The 20,149-nt window shown below is 42.7% G+C and overlaps 1 protein-coding gene across 1 annotated transcript in view; it reads right to left on the bottom strand.

The window, feature by feature from the left end:
• Positions 1–20,149, bottom strand: part of csmd2 (CUB and Sushi multiple domains 2) — a 1,700,996-nt gene that overhangs the window by 91,985 nt on the left and 1,588,862 nt on the right. The window lies entirely within an intron of this gene.

Below are 20,149 nucleotides of genomic sequence, written 5' to 3'. Positions count from 1 at the left end.
CTTGGAGGCAGGAAAGACTGTTCATTAGTCGTGTGCTGGCTTATCAAAACCCTGCTGCCTTCCTGTCTCCACCTGGATTAATTTCTTCTGGGAAGGTCCAAGCTTCACACTCCTGCCCCATCACCAGTTCATGACCACTTCAGGGGCTGTTCTGGCCTGGGCTGTAATGATCTCACCTTCAAATTCGATACCAGAAACAGTGGGCCCACAGACCAAACTGATTAATGCACAATCTGGAAAATGCATATACATGACACCTTGGCTCTCTCGGTCTTGGCAGTAGTCATTTAATAGTACTGACCTCAGCAAGAACTTCTGACCTCTGATTCATCAGCGGGTCTCACTGATTGGACTTCTGCCCCGGTGACTTGTCTCAGAGACAGGCCTGTTGCTGCCCTCCAAACTGCCCGATCCGAGCAAAAAGTAGCAAGCTTTGATCTGAAGAGCACCCTTTTCAGCAGGCCAGAGAGACAGCTAATGAAAATGAAAGTCTGTGACCAATACATTTATTGGCCAGTGCCATAATGATGGAGCCAACTTAAATGGCTGCATTTGTCGTCAATTTCCTCGTGACAAGATCGAAATACTGGCAGCTGGAAAGGAGGTCAGAACTTTAAAGCTGAAAGTTGAACAATGCTGCATTGGACTCAGAGTTCAAATACAAATTAGAAGATTGGAAGACACTAACTCGGACAATGAAGGCTGTCAGTTTAACTGGGATAACGTAATTATAGTAATCCAAGCCAAACATAGACATGCAAGGGAATTCCTAGATGCACGGTTCTCAACCCGTAATGCAATAAACAAATGTGTAGAACATAGAACATTACAGCACAGTACAGGCCCTTCGGCCCTCCATGTTGTGCTGACCTGTCATACTGATCTCAAGCCCATCTAACCTACACTATTCCATGTACGTCCATATGCTTGTCCAATGACGACTTAAATGTATCTAAAGTTGGCGAATCTACTACCATTGCAGGCAAAGCTTTCCATTCCCTTACTACTCTCTGAGTAAAGAAACCACCTCTGACATCTGTCCTATATCTTTCACCCCTCAATTTAAAGCTATGCCCCTTCGTGCTCGCCGTCACCATCCTAGGAAAAAGGCTCTCCCTATCCACCCTATCTAACCCTCTGATTATTTTATATGTTTGAATTAAGTCACCTCTCAACCTTCTTCTCTCTAATGAAAACAGCCTCAAGTCTCTCAGTATAGAATTGGACCCCATATACAAACCCATACCGAGCAAAACTGGAAATGACACTACTCACCATAACAGACCAGACATTATAAATTCCAAGTGGAGTAGAACAACATCGCTTCATCAGAGGCCTCACTGATGACATTACCTAGCATGGTGAGTAAATGTCTGGACAAAAACAAGCCAGCTCGGCGAGCAAGTCAAAAACCTCACCTTTCATCTTTTTTAAAACCTGTGTAATCTGTGCAGTGTTGTATTCTCTTGTCTGGCATGTGACTGTGTTTGGGAATCAGGGAATGTAGTTTAGTTCTCATAGGAGCTTTGATGCTTTCCAGTTTTGTCACTTACTCTAAGAATAAGTTTGCTTCCAGTAAACAAGTTACTTTTGGGTCACTTATAGAGGCCTGCTGAAATTTTATTTTACTCTAGATACTAAGCAAAATAGAAATAATTTGACCATCTTGATGATCAAACTAATTTACACGTTGGTATGGTTTGTGGACCAGTGGGGTTTGATGACCAGCACAATCTTCCTTATTCCTAATTGATCTTGTGCTGCTCTGCAACCATGCCCTACATCCGTACATTGTCTGGAAGTCATCTAATGATTAATTTAAAAATTGCATTTGATGGGCTCTGCTTGTGCTTGCAAGTTTTCCTATTGGCATTAACTCTTAGTGCCTGCTGTCTGGCCTACTCTCTGTCCTGTATTCTCAATTGTAGCTTTTAAGCTTTTCTACATTATGACATGAATGGATTCTATGTATCTCCTAGATCAGATATATCTTTCACTCCTTTGACTGGCCCATGTGGCTTTCGAGCTCTCGCTTCACTCACCATTTTAGTCGATTTCCCCAAAATCAAATTGCTTAGACTGCAATGAATCTGACTCGCTCTTCAGCAATTCCAACAATTCCATCTCTGAGGAATTCTGAACTCAAAGATCAATAGTCACATTTTTCCACTAATTTTGAAATTATTAATCAAATTATGTTTGTATTCCTTTCCACGCTGAACTCTCCTGTTAATTCCTGTCCTTACAAAAATATTATATTTTCCAAGGCTGAAGTAATTGTCAAAAGATTGTAGTGCATCAAAGTTATGCCTGAGTGAGCTCTAACATCAAGAGCACTGGTCCTGATTAACATAAAAACAGTACATTTACTTGTTCAGCTGCAGATTTAGTGTCTACTTTGGAAAAAATTCACTACCTTAGGAACTGGTTTCTCCAACATGTCTGGTTCTTACATTCTACTTAGCCCATCTCTGAAAGCAAATCCTTATGACAATATTATTTCTGCTGCCATTTCTTCTGAATGTGGTGATTTAACATTTTTTGAAGATTTTCAGTGCTGTGTTTTCCCAAACTTTCATTATCCTTTTTGATTAAAAGACTTTTAAAGCTACTGACAGCAAATAGTTTTATGTTCCTTTCCTTAGAATCTTTCAAGTCTGCAGAATTGCAATGCTGCTGCATGGTAACATTGTTATATTCTGCAAGTCTATAAGTAACAAAAACAAATATTGCTGGAAATTCTCAGCAGCTCTGGCCGCATCTGTATAGAGAACCCAGAGCTAACATTTTGGGTTCTACTGACCCTTCTTCAGAACTGACTGCAGCCAGGAAAAAGATTTTTTTTATGTAGAAGATAGGGTGAGGGGAGGAGTAAATGATAAGTGGAGATAGAGCCCAAAGAGAGAGAAAAACAGTTTGACAGGCAAAAGGTTGAATAAAGACTAGCTGAGGCAAATGACTAGCTGTTAATGGGAACTATTAGTAGTTGATTTTGGGCTGTGTGTGGTCGTCATCCATCTGATGACAGGGCCTGGTGTGTGGTGATGGTTGAAAGCATGGGGAAAGGTACTCATGCCCTAACATTGAACTCAATATTAAATTCCGAAGGCTGTGGAGTTTCCAAATGGAAATGAAGTGCTGTCCTTCGAGCTTACAGTGAGCTTTGCTGAAGTACCGCAGCAAGTCTGCGACAGAGATGTCAGCAAGGGAACAAGGCGATGTGTTGAAATGGCAAGCAAGTGGGAGCTCAGAGTCCTTTTTTGCAGAAAGAGCACACGCGTTCTGCGAAGTGGTCACCCAGTCTTGCCTCCTTCCCCCAGTGCACAGGAGACCACATTGTGAGCAGTGGACTACTTTGAATGAAGTGCAGGGAAAACATTGATTCACCCGGTTGGTGTGTTTGGATTCTTGGATGTGAGGAGGGAGAAAGTAAACAGACGGTGATTACACCTTCTGTGATGGCAGGAGAAGATGCCGTGAGGGCATGGAAGTGAAGGAGGAGTGGACTAGGGTGTCACTGAGGGAATGGTCCTTGCAGAACGCTGACAAGGGAGAGGAGGGGAATAAGTGTCCGGAGGTAGCATCCAACTGGATGTGGATGCTGGTGGGATGGTAAATGAAGACAAGGAGTACCCTTTTGCTGTTGTCGGAGTGAAGAAAGAGGGTGATGGCCGAAATGCAGGCGGTAGGTTGTACAGGACTGAGGACCCTGTCAACTACATTGCTGTGGAATCCTCAGTTGAGGAAGAAGATGGGCATTTTGGAGGGCCCCTATTCGAAGTTGGTGTCATCAGCACAGATGTGACGGAGATGGAGGAACGAGGAGAATGGATGCAAATCTTTACAGAAAGCGGGATATAAAGATGTAAAGTCAAGGCAACTGCGGAAAGTAAGCGGGTTTGTAGTTGATATTGGTGGCTAACCTAAACCCAGAAATGGACACAGAATGTCGAGAAAGGGATGGGAGGAATCAGAGATGGACCGGGTGAAGGTGGGAGCAGGTTAGAAATTGGAAGCAAAATAGATAATGTGTGTATGCAATTTTATTTTTCCCTTGACAATGTCTTCCAGGATAAAATCTTAAAATTTACAAATTTTACATTCAAATCAGAGCTATCTTCAAGCAGTTATTTATTCAAACAACCATTCAACTAGGTATAATGTTGTTAGGCTTTATCCATTGCCAGAGTAACACAGGAAAGAGCTGTCAATTGCAACAGCCTTGGTATATTTGTGAATGTCTAGTTGATCCAACAATGAGAAGAAAATGTATGTGAAACATGTACACCATATGAAATGGGTGACTACACCAAAAAACAACTTCCTATTACTCTGAACTGGAGTGACTTTAAGGCAGTTTCGGAGGGCTCAATGCCATAGTTCCATAGAGCAACAAGAAGACATTTTGGCTTCTTGCGCTGCCCTTACTTTAAATAACATTGGTGACCACCATTTCAGCCAGTCAAGGCCAAGCTCTGAAATGTCATCCCTTAACTTCTCTTCCTCCTTGCCCAACTCTCCTCTTTCTTCTGAGATAGTTCTTAATACCTTGACTAAGCTTTTGATGATCTGCCGTTTTATCTTATGACACGTATTAAATTTCCTGTGACAATGTTTTTATGAGGCCCCTTGGGAGGTTTATTATTGGAAAGATGAAATATAAATATTGTTTTATTTAGGGAGGTGTTGTCAGTCATCTGGTTGCATTAAGACAAATGTAGACCTGATGTGAAGGTGCCGGCAATGCACTATGATGGGCAAAGTCAGAAGTTGCATGACACCAGGTTATAGTCCAACAGGTTTATTTGAAGTCACAAGGTTTCAGAGTGCTGCTCTGAAAATTTATGATTTCAAATAACCCTATTGGAATCTAACCTGGTGTTGTGAAACTTCTGTTTAAGACAACTGGAGGCTTGACGAAAGGTGTGTAAGTTATATACACATACAAAAGTATCATTTTAGGACTCTTGTATTTCAAACTACTGGCAAGTGAATGTCAGTCGAATTTTCTACAAAGGTTTAAAAATTAACTAGGTCAGTTTTTATGGAACTATGACATTAAGGCAGTGTCAGCCTCCTGTAGTGTTAATGGCATTTGGATCATCTTGTGGAGTTTATGATAAGAGAAACAAAAAAAAATTAGATAAGCAGAAGCTAGGGTGAGCTTTTTTTTTAGGGTATGGTAAGGACCTTATCTGACTTCTCAAGCCAGATTTCATTCTAGGATAACATCAGCTCCAATCATAACACAGGATTTGAAATAAAAAAGGCCTCCGCTACAAAATGTAAGAAAGACGTCAAACAGCTAACAGCATGTTATGCTTGTGACAGTATTACATTGAAGCTATTTTTGTATTGTTACCTTGGGCTACTCTAAATCACTTTTCAAATGGTTATTTCATTTCGTTTATTCATTGCTTTATTTGCAGCTGTTTTCGAATTGATTAATATTGCTTCAATTCGTAACTTTAAAAAAATATGTATTTCTGTTCACTATTTGGTCTCTACTCTCAAAAAAGTTTGTTAGGACTAAGTGAATTGAAATATTTTCAAAATAAAATTGACAAAACACTCACCCAACAAGAAAGAGGTATGGAAATGAAGAGGGGAATGGGAATTAGAAATAGCACTGGTTCTCTGCAGGACTGCAGTCAGACTCAGATTCATGGCATGGTGTGTGACTCAGCTGTACAGGGAGGTTGGGCGATGGTCGAGGTTGTGGAAGAGAAGGGGAGAGCAGTGGTGGCAGGGGATGTATTGCATAAGGAAACAGACAAATTGAAATAACTACACAGAGGCCAGCCAGCTGTCCTAAACTGAGGAAATTCTAATCTTCTGGTTATATTGGTCAGCCAAAACTTCCCTGATTGGCCCAGGTTAACAACCCAATCAAGAACCTCACAGTTATTGAGGTCTACCTGGTCCCAATCGCTACACAAATGTTTCTGGGCCTGTAGATGCGAAGCCACCAAGGTATTTTACCTCTCAGTGCCAGGATCAAGGACGCCACAGAATGGCTGCAGAACATTCTTCTAGGAGGAGGGTCAGATGGCATGGTTTATGTTGGTACAAAAACTTGGATGGGAATGCAGATGAAGTCCTGAAAGTAAATTTCAGGGAACTAGAAAGGAATAATCCAAAAGCTGTTCTCTTAGAAAAGTTTTCAGTCCCATGTGGTCAGGATTTCAGAAATAAGCTGTTTAAATGATTGAAATGTGGTGGAGAACTGGTGTAGGGAAGGACAGCATCAGATTCATTTAGTCCTGGTCATAGACTCATACAGCAGTGAAACAGAATCTTTGGTCCTACCAGTCCATGCTGACGATAATCTCAAACTGATCTAGTTCCACCTGCCTGCATTTGACCCACATCCCTCCAAACATTTCTTAATCATGTACTCATTCAAATGTCTTCTAAATATTGTAACTGTATACACATCCACCACTTCCTCTGGAAGTTCATTCCACATACAATGTGCAATCTGTGTAAAAATGTTGCCCTTTATGCCTTTTTAAAATCTTTCTCCTCTCACCTTCAGAATATGTCCCTAGTCTTGAAATCCCGCACCCGAGGGAAAAATACCTGCCAAAAGCTTATGTGTACCCCTCATGATTTTCTAAACCTCTAAAGGTCATCCCCTCAACCTCTGATGTTCCAGTGAAAAAAAAACACAGCCTATCCACACTCTCTTTTTTAACTCAGATCCTCCATTCCCAGCATTCACAAGGTATTGGGACCATTCTGGGGCATTTGGGTCTTTGCAAGATGGGCACGTTGCATTTTAGTGTGACTGGTTCTAACATCTTAGCAGGCAGACCCACTAGTACCACCGGAGACAGTTTAAACTTGATTGGCAGGAAGATAGGAATGTGAGAGGGAGCTTGGTCTCAAGCAATACAGAACCCTTAAAATCAATTGCAAAAGTAGAAAGTGAAAATTGAAGACCGATGAAGCAGAAGCAAGTATCAAGTAAGATAAGAAAAGAGAACTACATTAAAAAGCAGAATTAAACGCATTCGATCTGAATGCACATAGCATTCATGAAAGGTTGATATTTGAACGCACAGATTGAGATAAATAGATGTGATTTAATTTCTACTGCAGAGATGCGGCCATAAAGTGACCGAGACTAGAAGCCAAAACCCAAGGATATTTGCTATTTAGAAGGGTGGGCATAAAGAAAAAAAGAAAGATTAGTAGCCCTCTTATTTAGTGACAAGATCAGTACAATTATAAAAGGATCAAGATGTAGAATCTGTCTGGGTGTAGCTAGGAAACAGAAAAGGAAAGCAATTGTTTGTGGCCTATAATATTGGACATAGTATAAATCAGGGAATTAGAGTTACGTGGAACAGTCCATCTTCCGCACCTACACAGGCCCCAAACCCCACCTCTTCCTCCGGTACATTGATGACTGTATCGGCGCCGCCTCTTGCTCCCCAGAGGAGCTCGAACAGTTCATCCACTTCACCAACACCTTCCACCCCAACCTTCAGTTCACCTGGGCCATCTCCAACACATCCCTCACCTTCCTGGACCTCTCAGTCTCCATCTCAGGCAACCAGCTTGTAACTGATGTCCATTTCAAGCCCACCGACTCCCACAGCTACCTAGAATACACCTCCTCCCACCCACCCTCCTGCAAAAACTCCATCCCCTATTCCCAATTCCTCCGCCTCCGCCGCATCTGCTCCCACGATAAGACATTCCACTCCCGCACATCCCAGATGTCCAAGTTCTTTAAGGACCGCAACTTCCCCCCCACGGTGATTGAGAACGCCCTTGACCGCGTCTCCCGCATTTCCCGCGACACATCCCTCACACCCCGCCCCCGCCACAACCGCCCCAAGAGGATCCCCCTCGTTCTCACACACCACCCTACCAACCTCCGGATACAACGCATTATCCTCCGACACTTCCGCCATTTACAATCCGACCCCACCACCCAAGACATTTTTCCATCCCCACCCCTGTCTGCTTTCCGGAGAGACCACTCTCTCCGTGACTCCCTTGTTCGCTCCACACTGCCCTCCAACCCCACCACACCCGGCACCTTCCCCTGCAACCGCAGGAAATGCTACACTTGTCCCCACACCTCCTCCCTCACCCCCATCCCAGGCCCCAAGATGACATTCCACATTAAGCAGAGGTTCACCTGCACATCTGCCAATGTGGTATACTGCATCCACTGTACCCGGTGCGGCTTTCTCTACATTGGGGAAACCAAGCGGAGGCTTGGGGACCGCTTTGCAGAACACCTCCGCTCAGTTCGCAACAAACAACTGCACCTCCCAGTCGCAAACCATTTCCACTCCCCCTCCCATTCTCTTGATGACATGTCCATCATGGGCCTCCTGCACTGCCACAATGATGCCACCCGAAGGTTGCAGGAACAGCAACTCATATTCCGCCTGGGAACCCTGCAGCCATATGGTATCAATGTGGACTTCACCAGTTTCAAAATCTCCCCTTCCCCCACTGCATCCCTAAACCAGCCCAGTTCATCCCCTCCCCCCACTGCACCACACAACCAGCCCAGCTCTTCCCCCCCACCCACTGCATCCCAAAACCAGTCCAACCTGTCTCTGCCTCCCTAACCGGTTCTTCCTCTCACCCATCCCTTCCTCCCACCCCCAGCCGCACCCCCAGCTACCTACTAACCTCATCCCACCTCCTTGACCTGTCCGTCTTCCCTGGACTGACCTATCCCCTCCCTACCTCCCCACCTACACCCTCTCCACCTATCTTCTTTGCTCTCCATCTTCGGTCCGCCTCCCCCTCTCTCCCTATTTATTCCAGTTCCCTCCCCCCATCCCCCTCTCTGATGAAGGGTCTAGGCCCGAAACGTCAGCTTTTGTGCTCCTGAGATGCTGCTTGGCCTGCTGTGTTCATCCAGCCTCACATTTTATCATCAGAGATGCATGTAACATGGCCAACACATTGATAATGGGTGACATCAAATTACACAAAGTCCAAGTTACTAAATCAGCAATATACTTTTTGGTTGGGGGAGGGCAAATAACCTGGATTGTGTACAGGATGTTGTTTTCTGCAGCAGTAAATTGAGAATAAGCTGTTTTGTATTTTGTGTTTTGTAATGGGAAAGGTCTAATTAATAGCTTGCTGTAAAGGAGCATTTGTAAATTAGTGACCTTTTGCATCAAGTTTGATTGTCATGGAATTCACTTTGAAGTTCAGAAAAAAAAACCTGAAGAAAGGAAATAATGAAAGTATGAGGACAAGTTGACCACTTGTGGACCAGTGCATAAAAAGATTTGATGATAGGCAGGTAATAGCTAGAATCTGAAGAAATGCTACACTGTCCACAGTAGATATGCTTCCCTTTCAGACAAAATGCCAAGAAGGAAAGGTAAATCAAACATGCACAATAATCAAAGTGAAAGACTGCAATAAATCACAGGAAGTCATTTATAAGGATACCACAAAAGCTAGGAAGCTTGAGGATTGGGAATGATCCAGAACTCAGCAAAGGAGAACTGACAAGTTGGACAAAAAAGGGAAACAAAAAAGAACACAGGAAAGAAAACTACTAAGGTACACAAAGGTGGACTATAAAAGCTGTATTGGTTACAGAAAAAAAAGGAAAGATTAGTGAAGACAAATATGATCCCATTTCAGCACGATTGACAGTTGAGAAATGGCAATGAAAAGAACAATTACTTTTGCAACAGTTTTCATAGAAGGAAATACAGAAAATCTCACAGGAGTATTAGATTAGATTCCCTACAGTGTGGAAACAGGCCCTTCGGCCCAACACGTCCACACTGACCCTCAGAGCATCCCACCCAAAATCATCCCCGTATGACCCACCTAATCTACACATCCCTGAACACTATGGGCAATCCACCTAGCCTGTACATCTTTGGACTGTGGGAGGAAACCAGAGCACCCGGAGGAAACCCACGCAGACACAGGGAGAATGTGCAAACTCCACACAGACAGTCGCCCGAGGCTCGAATCGAACTTGGGTCCCTGGCGCTGTGAGGCTGCAGTGCTAACCACTGAGCCACCGTGCCGCCCTAAATTAGGTCACCAAGGGACTTGTAAAACTGAGGAACTAAAATAAATTAATATTTGTAAACATGTACTACTTGAAAATTTAATTGGATTGAAGGTTGAGAATTTCCCAGGGCCAAATGAGCTTCATCTGAGAGCTTTGAAAAAGGTGGCTAGACAATTTCTGGATCCATTGATGATTACGTCTCAAAATTCTAGAAACTTTTTGAGACATGGGAGAGCAACAAATATACCTTCACTAATAAAGAAAGGATGAAGAAGGAAAATGGAGAACTACAGACATATCAGTTTGACATAAATAGTAGGGAAAATGCTACAATCTATTGTAAAGCATGTGGTAACTGGAAAGCTAGAAAAGAATTGTAAAATTGAGCACAAATCAATGTGAATTCATGAAAGTGAAATCATGTTTGAAAAAACCTGCAGGTTTTGAGTATTTTACCTGGAGTATTGATAAAGCACAGCCAGTGCTTTTGGTTCATTTGGATTTTCAGAAGGCTTTTCATAAGATCCCAAACAGGAAGTTAGTAAATATGAATACAGTGCATGGGATTAGGGGAAATAATACGCATCCAGATTGAGAACTAGTTAACAGACAGAAAGCAGAGAGCTGGGATAAATGCATCATTCTATTGATGACAGGCTGTTACTGGTTGGATGCTGAAAAGATGTATAGAGTTTGCTCTACCCCAGAAGGCTGTAGAAGCTCAATCATTCAGTCTGTTCAAGACAGAAATTTATATATTTCTGGCAATTAATGATACCAAGGCATATAGAAATTACATAGGAAAGTGGCATTGACATAGATGATCATCTCGGATCTAATTGAATAGCGAAGCTGGCACAACAGGCTGAATGGCCTACTCCTGCTGTTATATTCTGTAAACATGTCTAATTGAATGACACAACAGGTCAGAGTGGACTGCTCCTGCTACTATGTACAGTGATATGCTTTGAACATCAATTTTGTTGGCGTGATATTTAAAGAAATGAAGCACAGGCACAGCATATACTTTTGGATTTGTGACAGGCTATGACACATTGAAGTCTTCCAGACATGCTAGAACTGAAGCATTTGAGAGTGGTTTGGCTAAAAATTTGGCAATATTCAGTGTTGCGGATGGAAGGTCATATTGGATCAGAAAGTTCAGCTGACTAATAGAGGTACAGGTGTGGAAAATGGAACCAGTTAGGTCACAACTATACCCTAAAGACTGAGCTCCTCCATCTTCCCATAACCTATGCTTAGCGTCTATTGCATCCTCTGGTATATCTTGCACCAGTCCTCATGGTCAGCAAGCTCCTGACTTCAGTTGTGCTTTTAAGTATAAACATTATTTACCTTTCAATTAATGGACAGAAAGTCACACGTAGTGGTCACGCAATTTCCTAATATGCATTTCCAGTTTGTGTCAAACTTGCAGAGGCAGGAGATTTAATACATTATCAGTGCTTGCTGATTCCCAATTTTTATGAAATGTAAATTTTCACCAATGCAAAATTACCTCACAGAACACTGAAAAATTCATTGTTTGCACAGTTTCCCAGTATTTTTTATGGCAAAAAAATACTTGAAAAGAATAGCAAGCAGATAGGTGCAATTTAATATGTATTGCATTTCAGACATTCTTTCTCAGTATCAGAAAAGCACAACTGTCAGCTATTTACATAAATTCATAACTTGCCAAAAGCAAAACTTTTGAAAATACAATCTGCAATTTCATTTAAAACCTTTTGAAAAACAAAACAAGAAAATCCTGCATCTCCCCAGAGTGCAGACTTCTACTCTTCCATGCCTGTTGACGGACAAATTCTGTGCTGGAAAGTGCAGTAAATCAGAATTAGGGTGAAGCTAATGCAGACAGACATGAGGTGACAAATATCCAGATGAAGTCTTGGTGTTTAGAAGCTGTTCAGGCCTTAAAGTAAAAATGCGATTGCTGGTGCCAAACGATAATCCAAAGATTAAATTTAATTATAATACTGTGGATTTAAAATGATAATCAATTTTATTTATGAGTTTAATTTTGATACTAGAAATTTCAGTAACTGAGGAAACAAATGGCTGCTAAATATTTTTTTCAAAAACCATTTGTCAAGATTTGTTGGAAAAAGGTAACTGAGCATTACACGTTGTCATTACAGGTCTGTTTTATTATTTAACATTGGGATTGTTGTCAGATATCACTTTGGGGCATGGCAGCTAATAGTTACATGTAATGTAACGGGGAGGTATTAGCATTTCAGTTTGCAATTTTCTTTAGAAATATCTGCTTGAAAACTTTCAAGAGAACTGATGTTGCATCCTAGGTTTCACACAGAATATCGATCTGAAACATAATCAATAAATATTACTTGAGAGTCAATGCAAATATATCTAACACTGAACTGAGGTGTTGGCTAGCAAAGTCAACAAAATGAATGGTTAAATCTTAATGCTTGAGGAGGCGGACCCACCCATCAGCCAGAAAAGAGCTGACAACCTTATTGCAGCCATTCTATGCCCCGGTTTGATGTATTACTAATAGGACACTTATCTGGCTGGCATTGGGTTCTCGCAAGAACTGCTGAAGAATTTGAGAATGGCAGTACTGACAAGAACAGTGGCCAGTGTTAGCACTGAAGGAGACCCTGGCTGCAGGATCACTGCCATATACTGAAGTGAACGTCAGTGAGGGAGGAAAGCCACGGCAAGTTCGGAGTGCATGGCAAAGCGATGGAAAAGGTTAGCTTTAAGATCAAATGGGGGTCTTCAATTGTGGGCAGCTCATGTCTTCAGCAGATCTCTCTGTTGGGCATGGGCTAAATAGAAGGAAATCCTCACAAGGTCACAGGTTTGCTCACAAGACAAGGTTAAGTACCAACAGTGGTGCAATGAAGACCTCAAGTCCTTAGTTAAGCCTTAAGACTCTTATGATGTAGAGATAATGTCTCTGAGCTTTGAGTCAGGAGGCCTAGGTTCAAGTCCAATCTGTTCCAGAACTGTACAGGAACATTGCTGAACAGGTTAATTAGAAAGTTAAATAGTCATATAAGGGCTTCTGTTATCATCTGAGTATGAAGGCCATCCTTTGCGTCCAAAGCTCAGAGTTAACTTGGAGGAGTTAGGAAGATGACAAAATCTTCACTACATGCATTCTTATCCAGCTACATGGGGCACTCAGCAACGTCTCCAGGAGTTAATTAAACTCCATCCAATTTGTACACTATGAAATGCTAGTGGCTGTAAAGTATTTCCTATAGATTCAATTTTCCCCTCCTAGGAGGTGGTGGAGGGGAGCTGATTTTCTCTCCAACACCTTTCCTTTGCTTTAAATGATGAGTGGCATGATCCACAGGTAACCTTTTCAGCTCACTAGCAATTAAGGGCCATAAGTGATCAATTTAAGGCCACTTAAGATCCTCAACTTATCAGTTGCTCAAAGGCCAGTGTAGTGTAGAGTGGGTTGGGTGGGACAGAATTATTTTCAGACATACAACTGCTTGCAATAGAAGCATGACAAACAGGTGCAGACTCCCATTGGAGAGACAATGGTAAAAATATTCTGATGAATCACTGTGCACTATGTAAAAAGTTGGTTAACCAAGTCAATCAGGGAGACACGTTTGTGACTGTCAGGATGAGAACTGCAGAAGAAGAACATCAGGTTAACATGACAGATACACCCTGGTGCAACATGTAATGTCACATCCTGTACAAATTTGTGCACAGGTGATATAGTTCTCAAAAATAAAGACTGTGTAATCGCACCCTACTCAAGAGGAGAGGTTAGATTACTCTGCAATCTGATTGTAACATCATAAATGAGGATTTGCAGTTCCAGATTGCAGACAGCAAGAAAATGCCACTCATGTGAGCCAGATCAAATCTAATGCTTGAACTGGCAACCCTCGATATGCCGTAAGAGATTTCCACATTTTGCAATACAGCAAATCATTCAGTGTGGGGCACATCTCAGCTAAGTACAAAGATGCATTCACAAGGTTAGGAGGCTATAATCTCAGAATGACGAGAATGGAGGGCCAATTCAGCACCTGCTGAGTAAAGTTCCAGCTGCCTTCATAGTCAGCTTGAAAGGCAAGCTAGAAGAGCGGGAAAAGTAGGGAACAATCAAGGAAGTGCAAAATCCAATAGAATGGATTCGAACTTGGATCAGTGAAACAACCAGAGAGCTAAGAACAAACATTGACCAAAGAATCTAAATAAAGCCATGAACAGCTGTATTATCCCATGTCAACCACTGAAGGAATTTTGCCGTAACCTGCAAAAGCAATAATCTTCACCACTCTAGATATAAAGGATGATTGTTGGCAAGTGCAGTTAGATGAAGCTTTTTAGCTACATTCATAATACCCTTCAAGAGATACAGATAGTTGCACATGCTGTTTGGTTAGTTACGAGGCAAACATCTTACGCTTCACTTCATTAAAGCCTTCATGTTGAATACACTGCTGTGTTATATACCAGAAACATAGTGTCAGAACAGCCACTTGTCCAGAAAAAAAAATCAACACAAACAAGATGAGATATCTCCTGATCTCCCAGAGTGAAAGCTCCAGCAAATTATTTTCTAACTTATGAATTCAGAAATACCACAGAAGAAGCCGTTGCTGACCACAATCTAAACCTACTGCAACTGGTCAACAGAGCTCTCCAGATGAACCTGAAGTTGAACAAGAGAAAGTTTCATGTAAGGATTCCTAAAATTAAATACAAAGTCCATGTGCTGACAGCAAAAGATCTTTGCCCAGATCTTGAAAACATAAAAGCTCTGGTAACAGTGCACATTAAAGAGTCCTCTTGAAAAAAATATGGAGTATGCTACAACAGAGTAATCTTCTAAATTCAATGTGGAGCAGTACTTTGAAGTGCTATTGAAGTCAAAAACCTAGCAGAGACAACGGACAGAACAGATAAGCAACTTGCTCATTGAAATAACACCATAGATGCTGGTACCCCGTCACCAAGTCACCCTTCATTTATACATGAACAGTCCTTAACTCTCGTACTCCCTCTTCAGAGCCAGCTAACAGAGTGTTTGTATTTCTGACACTCCAATTTTTATCTGACCTTGTTATTAATCACTGCAGCTCAAATCAAGCAAGCTTTCTAACAAGCGTTGCAACAAGCAGTGAGGTAAGTCACCAGACAGCATCAAGTGCACGCCTGTTGTTATAAGAGCGTAGTGGGCATATAGAGATAAACTGGTAGCCCAAGATGGAACACTGTACAAAGGAAGTAGAGTAATCATCCCAAAGGAGATATGAAGAGAGACACTAAGGTACATTCCTGCAAACCAGCAAGGAACTGAATCAAGTCTATGGAAGGCATGAACTGTGCTTCACTAGACAAACATGAACAACAAAATCAAGGACCACATTAGCCAGTGCTGTGCTTGTTTGAACACTAAGTTAAGCAAGATAGAGAGCTGCTGATGATATGTGATATCCCAGACAGACTATGAATGAAGTTGGGAACAGGTCTCTTGGCAATCACAGGAACTGATTATCTGGTGATGATCGACTACTGGGAGGTGGAACAGATGACTTCAGTGTCTATTGCAGAGACGGGTAAATATGTAAAAGTACACTTCAGTTGTTATGGCGTGCCAGATATGGTCATAAGCAACAATGCCCCACAATTCATAAGTCAAAACTTCAGCCACTTCATGAAAGATTGAAAAATTCAACACCACACATCATTTCTACACTAACCCAAGTCAAATGGAAAGGCTGAGGTGGCAGTGAAAATTGCCAAAGGAATCGTGAAGAATTTGACTAGATTGAGTACAGATTTACTCAAGCCAATCTAAATGGAGTAATACACCTAATGAAGGCACGGGTGGTAATCGAGTCAAAGGCTTTTTTTTATCATACGAGACTCAAACTACTCTTCTAATAGCAACAAAGCTACTGTAGCCAGAAGTATCTTAGTATCCCTACAGTGTGGAAACAGGCCCTTCGGCCCAACACGTCCACACTGACCTTCAGAGCATCCCACCCAAAATCATCCCCGTATGACCCACCTAATCTACACATCCCTGAACACTATGGGCAATCCACCTAGCCTGTACATGTTTGGACTGTGGGAGGAAACCAGAGCACCCGGAGGAAACCCACGCAGACACAGGGAGAATGTGCAAACTCCACCCAGACAGTCGCCCGAGATTGGGATTGAACCAGGGCCCCTGGCACTGTGCAGCGGCAGTGCTGACCACTGAGCCACTGTGCTGCAGGTGTGAGTGAAAATATCAAGGTAAAACAGCTAGAAACTATATTTTATTTCAACAAGACTGCTATACTATTGCCAGAGTTGAGAGCTAATCATGGTACAAACATTCAATGATCGTATCAAAAACCAGCTCAAGTGGCAACTTGGACCTGAGTGGAGCAGTTGGCACATTGATTGCATGCAGTGGAAATGAATGACAAGGAAAACGTCACGACTTCAGGTGGCTAATCTGCAAAAGGTGCACACACCACTTGCACAGAAAACGTGTTAACCAACAAACCTAAAGATCCACAGCAACCCAATAACAGAAAATAATAACAATAGCTACTACAGCAATAGAAAAAAGATAGAAATGATGCTCTCTAGTGAAGGAACATTGCCTCAGCAAACAGCCAATGACACGACTGCTCACTCATACCTTAACAGAGCAATATGCTTTAAGGATGGTGTGTGCAATGTATACACAGAGACTGATGGAAATAATGGGCTCCTAAATTTTTAGAAGAATAATTACTGTATATATTAATGACTTGAACAGAGAAAGTGAATGTACACACGTTTGCAGATGACACAAAAACAGGTGGAAAGGCAAGTAGGGAGGATGACACACAAAGAGTCTGCAGAAGAATATGAACTGGTGAGATGAGTTGGCAAAAACTTGGCAGATGGAACACTGTGACAATGCTGTCACTTTAAAAAAGTTATTTTGTCCTTACATTTTTTTTTGAAGAGAGGCTGTAAAGGCAGAAGTACCAAAGTGTCTCGCGAGTACCAGTTCAACAATGTAGCTAGTTCTCCCAGTTCAGGAATTTTCCAAGTTTTTTAGCTGCAGCAATCACAAGATGTTTTGAGCACCAGAAGTGTTGTAAGCTTCAGTAAAGCATTCCTCTGATTTTCTCTGAAATGTCTCTCTAGGTGCTGTTCTCTACTGCCTGTAAGATCTGTGTTTGAATTTACCTTTTTGACAAGAGGTGTGTTTATGGGATGTTACTATATTGGAATCGTTAATTAGTTAAGTTGCTGTATCAGGATGCTTAGGCTTTCCAATAGTTAAATTACTACAAATTCTGCTTTCTTTTGTTCGTGTTTCAACTGTAGTTTTAAATAAATTGTGTTTTGCTTAAAGACAAGTGCTTTGACCAGTTGGATCACACATAGAATACCCACTTCACATCTACCTTTAAAATAAGAAAAAGTTAGGGTTTAGGCTACCTTCGTAAAATATTTTGAGGGGATCTGGCCTGGTCCATAATAATATAATGTGCGAAAATGTGAAGTTATGCAATTTGGCAAGAAAAATAGAGGGGCTGGCTATTATTTAAGTGGACACAAACTGCAGAAAGCTACTGAATAGAAGGATTTGGGGGTCCTCATTCATGAATCACAAAAATCAAGCATCTAAATTCAGTGGGTTGTAATGAAGCAAATGGAATGTTGGCCTTTGTACCATAGGGAATGGAGTATAAAAGTAAGGAGGTTTTGCTAAATCTATATAAGGCATGAGGCCAACCACAGTTGGAATACTGTGAACAGGATTGGGCTTTATCTCAGAAAAATGTATCCTGGCATTAAAGGCTGTTCAAAGCAGGTTTGCAAAGTTGATAGCAGATATGGAGGTTCTGTTTGACGAGGAGAGTTTGAGTACAATGGGTCTGTACTCACCAGAACATAGAAGAATGAGGGGTGGCTTTATTGAAACATACAACATTCTTCAATGACTTGACAGGATTGATGTAGAAAGGCTGTTTTCCCTTATAGGAGAGTATGGGGCCAAAGGACATAATCTCAGATTAAGGTGTTACACATTTAAAATAGGAACATAGCAATGGGAGTAGGCCATTCAGCCCTTGAGCTCATTCTGCCATTCAATGAGATCATGGCTAATCTATGGCCTTATCTCATATGCCTTCCCACAACCCATATCCCTTCATGCATTCGCTGAACAAAAATGCATCTATCTCAGATTTAAAGTTAACAATTTATCTAGTATCCAGTGCTGCTTATGGAAGAGAGTTCCAAACAACAACTATTCTTTCTATGTTGAAGTGCTTCCTAATATCCCTCCTGAATACTCTGGCCCTACTTCACAAATTACACACCCGAATTCCAGAATCTCCAACCGGCAGAAATACCTTATTTTTATGGATCCTGTCTTTTCATATAAATGTCCTGAAAAGTTTGGTCAGATCACTCTTTGTCCTTCTAAATTTTAGAGAAAACAGATATAATTCGTATAACGAACTAGAACTGTGGATACTGGAAATCAGAAACACAAACAGACATTGCTAGGCAAAGTGCAAGATCTGGTAGCGTCTGAGAGAGAAAACATAGTTAACATTTTGGGTCCAGTGACCTTAGAAAGGGTCATTAGGCCTGAAATATTAATTCACTCTCCGCTTTCTCTCCACAGATGCTGCCTAATTTGTACAATCTCTCCTCATGGCCTAACCCCTGATGTCCATCTATCATTATTGTAAACCAATGGATGTGAGTTTGCTCGCTGAGCTGGAAAGTTAGTTTTTCAGACGTTTCGTCACTTTTTTTTTATTTGAAAAAATATACTTTATTCATAGAATATACAAAAAATAAAACATTTATACTCCTACCCAGTCATGCAAGCCACTCCGGGTTACCCGGGGGTACGTACACCAACTAAAGGAAAAAAAGCACAAAACAGAGGAAAAAAACAAAGCAAAGAAACCGCCCCGGCAGTCGTCACCCCGCACAGTCCCAGTTGGCCCCCTGACCAGTTGGGGAAGGCGCCAGCTGGGCCCAGGTACCAGATAGGATTCTTTTCCCTTTTCTGGACGAGGGGGCTCATACGGTGGTCTTTCCCCACCGCGCCTTGGCGGCGGCTGCCCCAAGCTTTAGCGCGTCCCTCAGCACGTAGCCCTGGACCTTGGAGTGCGCCAGTCTGCAACACTCGGTCGGGGTCAGTTCTTTCAGCTGGCAGACCAGCAAGTTGCGGGCAGACCAAAGAGCGCCTTTCACCGCATTGATGGTCCTCCAGGCGCAGTTGATGTTGGTCTCGGTGTGCGTCCCCGGAAACAGCCCGTAGAGCACGGAGTCCCACGTCACGGAGCTGCTCGGGACGAACCTCGACAAATACCACTGCATCCCCCTCCAGACCTCCTGCGCATAGGCACACTCCAGAAGGAGGTGATCAACAGTCTCGTCCCCCCCGCAGCCACCTCGAGGGCAGCGTGCAGTGGCGCAGAGATTCCGGGCATGCATAAAGGATCTCACTGGCAGAGCCCCTCTCACCGCCAGCCAAGCAATGTCCTTGTGCGTGTTTGAAAGTTCTGGCGATGAGGCATTCTGCCAAACGACTTTGGCAGTCTGCGTGGGGAACCACACGACGGGATCCACCCTCTCCTTTTCCAGAAGGGTCCTGAGGATACTACGTGCTGACCACTGCCTGACGGCCTTGTGGTCAAAGGTGTTTCCTTTCAAAAATTTCTCCACGAAGGACAGGTGGTACGGAACGGTCCAAATACTCGGAGCGTTCCGCGGCAATGAGGCCAGGCCCATCCTTCGCAACACCGGGGACAGGCAGAACCTCAGTAAGTAGTGACACTTGGTGTTTGCGTACTGAGGATCTACGCACAGCTGATGCAGCCGCACACAAAGGTAGCCATCAGGGCGAGGGTGGCGTTCGGTACGCCCTTTCCCCCATTTCCCAGGTCTTTGTACATGGTGTCTCTGCGGACCTGGTCCATCCTCGACCCCCAAATGAAGTGGAAGATGGCCCGGGTGACCGCAGCGGCGCAGGCCCAGGTAATAGGCCAGGCCGGCGCCACATACAACAGTACCGAAAGCCCCTCACACCTGACAACCAGGTTCTTACCCGCGATGGAGAGGGACCGGAGCGTCCACCTG

The sequence above is a fragment of the Stegostoma tigrinum genome, chromosome 24 (genome assembly GCF_030684315.1).
Source record: "Stegostoma tigrinum isolate sSteTig4 chromosome 24, sSteTig4.hap1, whole genome shotgun sequence".
Classification (NCBI taxonomy): domain Eukaryota; kingdom Metazoa; phylum Chordata; class Chondrichthyes; order Orectolobiformes; family Stegostomatidae; genus Stegostoma; species Stegostoma tigrinum.
Note: the sequence above shows the minus strand (reverse complement) of the source record. Positions and strands in the feature narration are given on the sequence as shown.